The sequence below is a fragment of the Nelumbo nucifera genome, chromosome 2 (genome assembly GCF_055504915.1).
Source record: "Nelumbo nucifera cultivar China Antique chromosome 2, China Antique-T2T, whole genome shotgun sequence".
Classification (NCBI taxonomy): domain Eukaryota; kingdom Viridiplantae; phylum Streptophyta; class Magnoliopsida; order Proteales; family Nelumbonaceae; genus Nelumbo; species Nelumbo nucifera.
Window position 1 is genome coordinate 102,264,555 of NC_142650.1, and position 9,168 is coordinate 102,273,722.

General features: G+C 36.6%; 1 non-coding gene and 2 pseudogenes across 1 annotated transcript; all 3 read left to right on the top strand.

Moving 5' to 3' along the window:
• The first annotated feature begins 2,734 nt into the window (after window positions 1-2,734).
• LOC148802635 (pentatricopeptide repeat-containing protein At4g01570 pseudogene) lies at window positions 2,735-3,405 on the top strand (annotated as a pseudogene).
• Window positions 3,404-3,971, top strand: LOC148802636 (pentatricopeptide repeat-containing protein At4g01570 pseudogene; annotated as a pseudogene).
• A 4,742-nt stretch (window positions 3,972-8,713) lies between these two features.
• On the top strand, window positions 8,714-8,785 carry TRNAQ-CUG (transfer RNA glutamine (anticodon CUG)). Its single transcript has one exon. It is a non-coding gene; the product is annotated as a tRNA-Gln (tRNA).
• The last annotated feature ends 383 nt before the right edge of the window (window positions 8,786-9,168 follow it).

Consider the following 9,168-nt stretch of genomic DNA (forward strand, 5'->3'; position numbering starts at 1 on the left):
TACTCCAGGAGTTGATGGCAAGGAGGACACCACTGATCATAGAAGCGTCAAAGAGCTGATCAATGGTAATGGTGAGGGAGAAGTGAAGCGTGGTCAAGGTAGTCGTAGTAGTGGGAATTCACTTGGTCATCGTTTCACTTTCACAGAAGAAAAACAGCTCCAGTTGGTGACCAAACAGCAAGGAGAAGGCACGGAGGGAGTCAAAACAGGTGGGATGGTAAGTCGTTATGTTAAAGCCCTGAGCCACTTGATCAAGGTCAAGCGTGATCCCCATCTGGGTTCCCGGAAAAAGCATGTTCTCCGGCTAAAAATGTAGGCATCAAAGGGATGGGTGGAATGGAGTTCACAGGCATCGGTGGATTTTTCTCTGAAAAATACGTAATTGATCAGACCAGTGCAACATATGCAGTCAATACTTTATACATAAATAATTAAACATTAGTATAAGCTTTTTCTATTTGTGATTTTGTGTTTATCTCTACTCTATCCCCATCTCTATAGTTTACTGGTTTTAATTATGTTTTTACTGTACGAGTATTTCCTGTATTCTGCATTTGGTTATCATGGATCTGTGCCATCTATTGCATTCCTCTTGTATGAGGAAGGAGAGAGATAAGAGAATTAATGGACATAAATAGAATAACTCTTTTGATTGTGGTCGATATTAATTCTAGGAACATAATTATTTCTATTAAATCTGGTTCTAAAGATGAAATCAGATGATCATATGAATTTAAATATCATCATCATCCTGTAGCCTTGTCCCAACTATACAAGGGTTGGCTACATGAATCCTATTTTGCCATTCCCTAATGTTTAGTTAATAACCTTTTACTGCTTCAACTTATGTCCTTTTTGGCCCCTTCAACTTACAAAAAAATCACTTCTTACCGGTGCTGAAATGCATAACATTGCCAGACAGTTTTCAATGGATTCAGACATTCAGTTAACAGAGGCAAGTTTTGTCATGAATGATTTGTTAATGCATTCAGTTGTTCACTCTTTCTTTCATCAGCTATTAGATTGGGAGATCACATCAGGGCGTACCCCACAGACACATTTCTTGTACTTGTCATTGGGAAATGTTCTCAATACACGATTGGGATGTGTTGTGAGAGACTTGTGGGTCGCTGGAGGTCTAAAACAAAACTGTTCCATACATTGCTATAGGCAAATTCTTTTCTTTTTTGGTAAAAGATTAGCAAGATGATAGCATTAATAAAAAATACAGTGATAAGATACAAAACAAAAGCAGTTAAGGTCTAATTAAGTCTTGGTTGGTCAGATCTGAAATCCACTCCAGTGGATCCTGGACAAACAACCCAGACTCTACCTAGAAGCACCTGCGCTGCCGGCAGTATTATAAGATATATTTACATCGCCAAAAGAAATAGCAAATTCTTTTCCACGGTTTCCACCTCCTTTTATAAAAGTACTAATATTGAAAAATCTGTTTGGTTGTGAAAAACTAAAATTGCTAAGAAATGCTAGGTCCAATACACCAACACCAAACAATCGCCCTTGAAATAATTTATAACCTTTTATAACCGGACATTGCTCAGCGCCGAAACAACAAAATTAAAGCTTTTGATGTATTGATAGAGCCTCACCTTGGATTAGATGAAGTAACTTGGTGGGTGGCGCCACAACAATACATCTAATACATATTCTCCGTTTTAGCCCTGTCTACATTACTATCATTAGGGGTGTAAATGATCGAATTCGAATTGAATCAGACTATTCGAATTCAAATCCGATTAGAAAATCTGATATCCGATGGATATTGAAAATTAATATTCGAATTCGAATTCGATTAAATATTTGAATATTTGATTCGATTCAAATCCAATCAATTAATTATTTTAGGTAATTAATAAATATGTACAATAAATATTTTATTTATATAAAGTATATAAATATATAAATTATTTATATAATTTAATTATTTTATATATAAATTGTATAAAACATTTAAGCGTGTTGCTTGGTTAGGGGGAATAGGACCCTGGAATCGGAATCTGAATGACCCTACGGTTTGGTTGAGTGGAATGGGAATCCCATTCCCCTTCTTGCTGGAATGGGATTCCCCCATATGGGGGAATGGCCATTCCCGACCCCACCCCAAGGAATGTGATTCCCATTCCAGTCCATTTATTTATTTTTTGACAGAAAACACCCTATTCGATTCCAACCCTTACTTCATTACACTTAAAAGAAGTACTTCTTTTAAGACTTGGGGCCACGCATGAAGTGGTTTTTAAGTAGTTATGGGTGTTTGGTAAAAAAGTGGGGAAGATGTATTTTTTTTTAAAGAAGTATTTCTTTGAAAAAGTGACTTCAAGTTGGCTTTTCTTTTAAGTATTTGAAGAAGTACTTCTCCAAAATAATAGGACGAACCAGCCCCTAACAGTTTTTTATAATGACCAAAATATCCCCACGAGGTTATACCTCCCCCTTCTCCACTCATTCAAACCTCAACCCTAGCAACAATGGCGCACCGGTTGGCAGGTCCACCGACGACGATCAACGGTGAGGAACAGTGGCTGGTAGACCTATCGTTTGGCCAATTCCCTTGTTCGAGCATAGCACTAGGTCAAATCCTAATCTCTGTGTGCTCTGCTCACTGCTTCTCTAATCTCTATTGATAATCGATGTTTTGCTCAACTAGGTCAATCCTGACTTAGTTCTATCCGCTGTGACTCGTCTTTTTGCATGATGCAAAGCTATATCTGCAATGCGCCATGGTAGAACACTGTCTTCTGCTCTCCTCAGAACTTCATCCTAAATCCAAAACCTCCTCCTTGTGGCATCTGTCTCCAAAGCCCTCTTTGAGTCCGGCATTCGGAACCGCGATGGCGATTCCATCCCACTCTACAAATCTCTTGTCCTCCAAGTTCTCTGAAGAAGCTCTCTCGATCTCTGGAAGAGGATCGATTTTTTTAGATGGGCTTCTCGCAGGCCTGGCTACAAACACTCTTCTGCATTTACTCTCAAATCTTTTAGGTAGTCTGTCAAATTGGGCACCTCGACGAGCTCTGTCCTTTGTTGTCTTTGATGGAGGATGGTGTCATTGTTGATTATGCGACTTTCAAGCTCTTTCTTGATGCTTTTATCCGATCATGTAGGTTTGATTCGGCTATTAAAATATTGGATCTCATGGAAAAACAAGGAACTAGCTTGAATCCTCGCATTTATAACTGTTATTGTTGTGCTGCTTAGAAAAAACTAGTTGGGTTTTGCTCTTTCTATGTTTTACAAGCTTATTGAAGTTTTGAATGGCGACAATGGCATCGTTCTTGATGCACTCGCCTATAACGAATTGCTAGTTGCTCTGAGGAAAGCAAGCAGGAAGGTGGAATTCAAAAGGGCTTTTAGAAATTGAGATCTAAGGGGTTTGGATTGGATGCATGGGAGATGGGATTGGGCAGGTGGGATTGGTCTTCATAATCAAGGGAGGTGGGATTGGGCAGAGAGGGTCATGAAACATGTAAGGGATGTTACACTAGTGCCAAATATTATCAAATGGAGGTATAATATGGAGGCTTCAATGCAAGACCCACAAAACAGACAAAAGGATTTCACCCCAATGTTTCCATCTGAAGGCAGTATTAGTGAGATCATGAGTTTCATAGCTTCATTATCCAAGGATGCATATATTGATTCATAGATTGATTTTGAAAATGGGAGATCACAAAGTGAAGATGAAACTTCTTCTAGCATTGATCACTGGTCATCATCTCCTTATGTAGATCAACTTGCCAATGAAGTAAAGTCTACCAACTACTCTCGGTTGTTTTCAATGTCTAAGGGAAGACGGGTGCAAGAGAGAAGTAATGGTTCATTTGATATTGATAATGATCAATACATTCCTGTAAGTTTTTTTGGCCAAGGGGAAGTTGAGCTTTGCCTGCAAGTTGTTTAAGATCTTCACTGAAATGGGTGTCAATCCTGTAAGTTACACAACACCTTAAAAGTATTTTCTAGAAGTATTTTGTGAAAACTGCGCCTTAAAAGTACTTTCTGGAAGTATTTTGTGAAAATTGCGTCTTAAAAGTACTTTCTAGAAGTATTTTGTGAAAACTACACCTTAAAAGTATTTTGTGTAAACTGCACCTTGAAAGTACTTTTTGGAAGTATTTTGTGTAAACTGCGATTTGAAAGTGCTTTCTAAAAGTATTATATAAACTATACCTTGAAAGTACTTTCTGGAAGTATTTTGTGAAAACTGCAATTTAAAAGTAATTTCTGAAAGTATTTTGTGAAAACTACACCTTAAAAGTACTTTCTAGTACTATTTTATTATTTATTAATATTATTCATTATTTGTTAATATTATTTATAATAATAATAATAATAATAATAATAATAATAATAATAATAATAATAATTATTATTATTATTATTATTATTATTATTATTATTAATAGGATCCACATGGCAGTCCACATGGACTCTCAATTAAAATGTATAGTATAACATGTGAAGAGTATTGTATATATGTATGAGTGAAGTGAAGGCTAAAATTGTCATTTGCATAAATATAAGCACTTATGGGAAAAGTAGCTTACCAAACATTCTCACCCCAATAATTACTTAAAAAACATAATAAGTGATTTGAAAAGTGGGTTAGCAAACAAATAAGTAGTTCTAAGAACAAGTACTTCTTTTAACAATTACTTAATCATCAAACTGGGGTTAAAGTTTGAAGGCTGTGTAAGCAACTCCATCAACCTCCATACTACCCGCTGTGGCGCAACGACCCGTCTCTAATGAAGTAAGACAACCGTCAACCAACCCCATCTCTGGTGAGTTAAGACCGTCATCGACCATCCTTCGTCCTCTTCTTCTTCTTCTTCTTCCAAATCAGCCACCAACATTGCCGCTGCCAATCCCATCTCTTCAATTTCTGGATTTCTGTAAATATCAGAAACCAGAAAATGGAAGCATGATGTATGAACACTATGTGAGAATGGAGTTAAGGAAGTCGATGGAGCAAAGAAATTCATCAAGGAAGAGAAGTTTCAGGTCATCGATCTCAGCGACACGTCTATGGAGTCTATCCCCAATCCGTCTCTGAATCTCGCCACTATCAGCAACCTAGATATTTCTGTTATCTACAATTTTTTATTAGCCTCTTGGTTTCTATTTTGCTTAGCTCTTGGAGTTCTATTTATCTCCACATATCAAATCTAATTGCAGTAAATGAGTCTCAGATTGTATGGCTTCGTTCTTCTACTTCTTCTGAAATTATTCTTTCCTCTTGGCTTCATACACTCTACAGGTCATCCAATAATATTATTTTATTTCTTTGTTGTATTTTAATGTAAATCCAAGCCTATCTATAAACAGAAAATCTTCTAAGCATGCCTCTTCTTCAGTTATCTTGTTTTATTCATAAATTTAATTTATCTATTTTTTTCTACAATGTTAACAGAGCATTTCAATCATTAAACAATGAGACTGTTGAACATTGTCGTGTCAAGTGTTCACTCAAACCAGCTTAAAATCTCTTCCAAACTCGATTGGGTGTTTATCCAAGCTCCAAGATCTTGAATATCTCTAACAACCTTATCGAGTCCCTCAAAACTTTCGAGAATTGTAGGTGGGTCCTTTCTTCTTCTTCTTCTTTCGGATTCCTCTGTTTCTTCACCGATACCATTGAAGTTCTTTTAACAGGGTAAAAGTTGGAAATTTAAGCTGATTCCCATTCCAGCTTCTGGTTGAACCAAACAACAATGGTCGGAATTTGATTCTGATTCCTGATTGAACCAAACAAGCACTAGGAATTGGTGATTCTGATTCCGATTCCTGGAGATACCGATTCCAATTCCGATCCTGGCCACAAACCAAACAGATCCTAAATATTTCATATGTTATATATAAGAATTAAAAAAATAGGTCGAATTCGGATATTTATCGAATCGAATAAGGTCATATGCGAATCCAAATCTGATTAGCTATTCGATATGAATAGGATATCCGAATTCAACCAATTTAGGGGTGGATGCGAACCGAGCTTTTCATGAGCTATTCGAGCTTGGCTCAGCTCGATCCAGACTAAGCTTCGAACATTATGCAATTCGGTTTGTTAGGCTTGCGAGCCTATTTGAACCCTATATATGTATAATTTTTATATTTATATATAATATTCATATATAATTATATAATTTATATTTAAATTTATTGGTGTACACACACTCATATTGTGGTCCCTATTGTATTTTATATTTTCTTACTTTATCTAATGCCTGGGATGGGAGGGAAAGAAAAAACCCTTGATTGAATCTTGAAGACTTGAATTGCCGAACTCAAACTGGTTTGAGATGAAACTGCCAAACATGAAATTGCAAGTCTGCAACTGTGAGAGACGAGTAGAGACTAGAGAGCAAGTGCGATTGTGTGAGTGTGCAACAAGTGAAGATGCTGCCACTGAAGAGGACTGATTACCTACTATCTGCGACTCAGCGACCCCGGGTCTTCTTATTCTTCTTCTTATTTTGGATTTTCTTATGGATTCTATAGGGACTTTGTGATTTTGGTTCATCTTGCAAGTTGCACCCATGCCATTAAAAATGTATTTGAAATCTGTAATTTTTAATTGAAGAATAATAACATTCATTCTGATTTTCTACAAGTCATTTTTTCATTAAAAAGTTGTCTCCCAAATTAAATTATAACATGCATGGCTACTTTTTCTTTTACTTTACACTTGGTTAGGGTTATTTTGTTCTCTCATAAACTGAAGTGAAGAAAATGAATGGTTTTGATCACTGATCAGAAACTTTGATATTTTTCTATTGTGGTTTCAATGTAAAATGTTTATGGAAAACAATCATAATAAGAGGTTGTAAACACTGAGCTCGGATTTGAGCTCAAATTCAAGCTCGGGTAGGTTCGAATTCGAGCTCGGATAGGCTTGGATTCGAGTTCGAATTCGAGCTCAAGCAGGCTTGGTTCATTTCGAGCTTGAGCCGAACCGAGCTCAAATATAAATGTTTTGTTTTGAGTCGAATTTGAATTGATATTTCTAGTCCGAATCGAGCTGAAGCCCGAATTCGAGCTTGATGTTTTATTGTTGAGCTGAGCTCGAATAGTCAAATATTCGGCTCGACTTGGCTCGTATTCACCCCTAGACCAATTAGATATTCAAATTATCCGAATCCGATTCAATTATGTCGAATCTTGAATTTGAAATCAGATTTTTGAATACTGTTGACACCTCTAACTATCATGCCAAAAGTAGTGTTTTCAACCTATAGTTGACCCGACTTGTTGAACTGTTTGAACCGTCACTTAGCCAGGATTTTGGATCTAGTTCAATCAAAACCTGTTAGGTGGTAAAAAATTGTTGACTTGGTCAAGAACCGTGTGACCCATCTAGTTCAACCTGGTCACCAAGTTGGGGGTTACACACTTAATGCATGCAAATTTCTAGAGGCCATAACTTTGCACTCCGATGTCTGATTGGGGTGATCCTTTTTTTTTTTTTTTTTTTTTTTTAACTTTGAGTAGCTTTTTGAGACCTATGAGTTCCATAGGCGCTTGGCCCTGCTATTTTCGCAAAAAAAAAAACCCTTTTTGGCTTCAATTTGCAATTTTTAATATTTTATAAATAAAAAAATTAAAACTGAATTAAAAAAATAAATATAACATATCTAAAACATAATTATGCAATATTTATTTATAAATTATATATTACAAACACACATATATACACATGTGGGACGATTGAACTAGTGACCCATGACCTGGAGGCAAAAACAGTTCGAACTCTAGGTTGGTTTTTAAAACATTGACCAAAAGCGAATTCCACCATGAAAGGCCCCTATAGAAATGGCACTGAGACATGTGGAAGGTGAAAGGAAAAGAATGTTCTTTAACTAGTTTTAGGATTCTTAATTAAGTGAACTGGCTGAATATATTGGTTTGCCTTTTAGTGGTCTACTTAATTGCCTATTCACGGAAAGACAACCTAACAAGTCCAACTTAGCCATTATCAAACAATAACAACTGAAGGGGCTAATCAACGACTTATTACTTTTGTTTTAATGAATGAATCACTAGGTAGCTTGTGACCTTAGGCTGTGTTTGTTTGCAATGTAAATATAAAACTATATTGATAGAATTTAAGAACGGTAAGAATTGTCAATGTAAGAAATGAACCAGCCTTATGCTCGTTTTACACTTGTGCGTTTGGATGATCGATGTAAATGTAACTCAATCCTTCTCTCTATTTCACCAGTGACAACAATGGCCGACTTTCATTGTCGATCGATTGATTCATACCAACGATGGCTGGGTTTACATCACCGACTGACTGATTTACATCCTTCGATTCATACCGATGATGGCCAGGATTTTACCACCTGACGTAAAAACCTGACAAAAAGGTTATTTACATCGATATTCGTTATTATTTTATATTCTATAACTGAACTAGAGTGTAAAATAACAACGAATCGGGATTTACACTACCTCCAAACGCAACCTAATGGATGAACAGCATTTGAGTTAATTATTATATCCCAAGTGTCTTATTATAAGATTATTTTATTCATCAAAATACAAAAATAATAAATGATGGAATTGAGTGGTAACAATTCATTGTCCTATTTCCCTTTACGTGCAACACTTTCGATCTGGCTTATGAGGGTAATAAGGACGTGGTAAAGTCGATATAAATTATTAAATATCGAAATCTATACTGTCTCTTGGTCCCATGGTCTAGTGGTCAGGACATTGGACTCTGAATCCAGTAACCCGAGTTCAAATCTCGGTGGGACCTTTTCTTTTTTTCTTCCATATCCGATCCAACTCCATGACCTCAGTGTCAGTGATCTAAACCGTTAGATAAGGATATTTTATACGTATATGCATACATGATGGTATGATACAATCATTTCAAAAAACAACATCAACGCTAAAAACAGCGCTCAAGCAGAAAAAATGGCAAAAGAAAGTTAGAAACAACACGTCACACTGTGCCCAACTACCAAGCTTTCATCAGATCTCCATCGTTCATTTGTACAGCCATCTGATCCAAATTCGCCTGAACTTCACTCGTCAATCGTCCATTCGTCACGCTCACCCATGTGGCTATGTACATTGTACACCATATTTGTCGGGTCCGGGTTCCAACCTCCGAATAGTGGAGCTTCCGGACCCCAA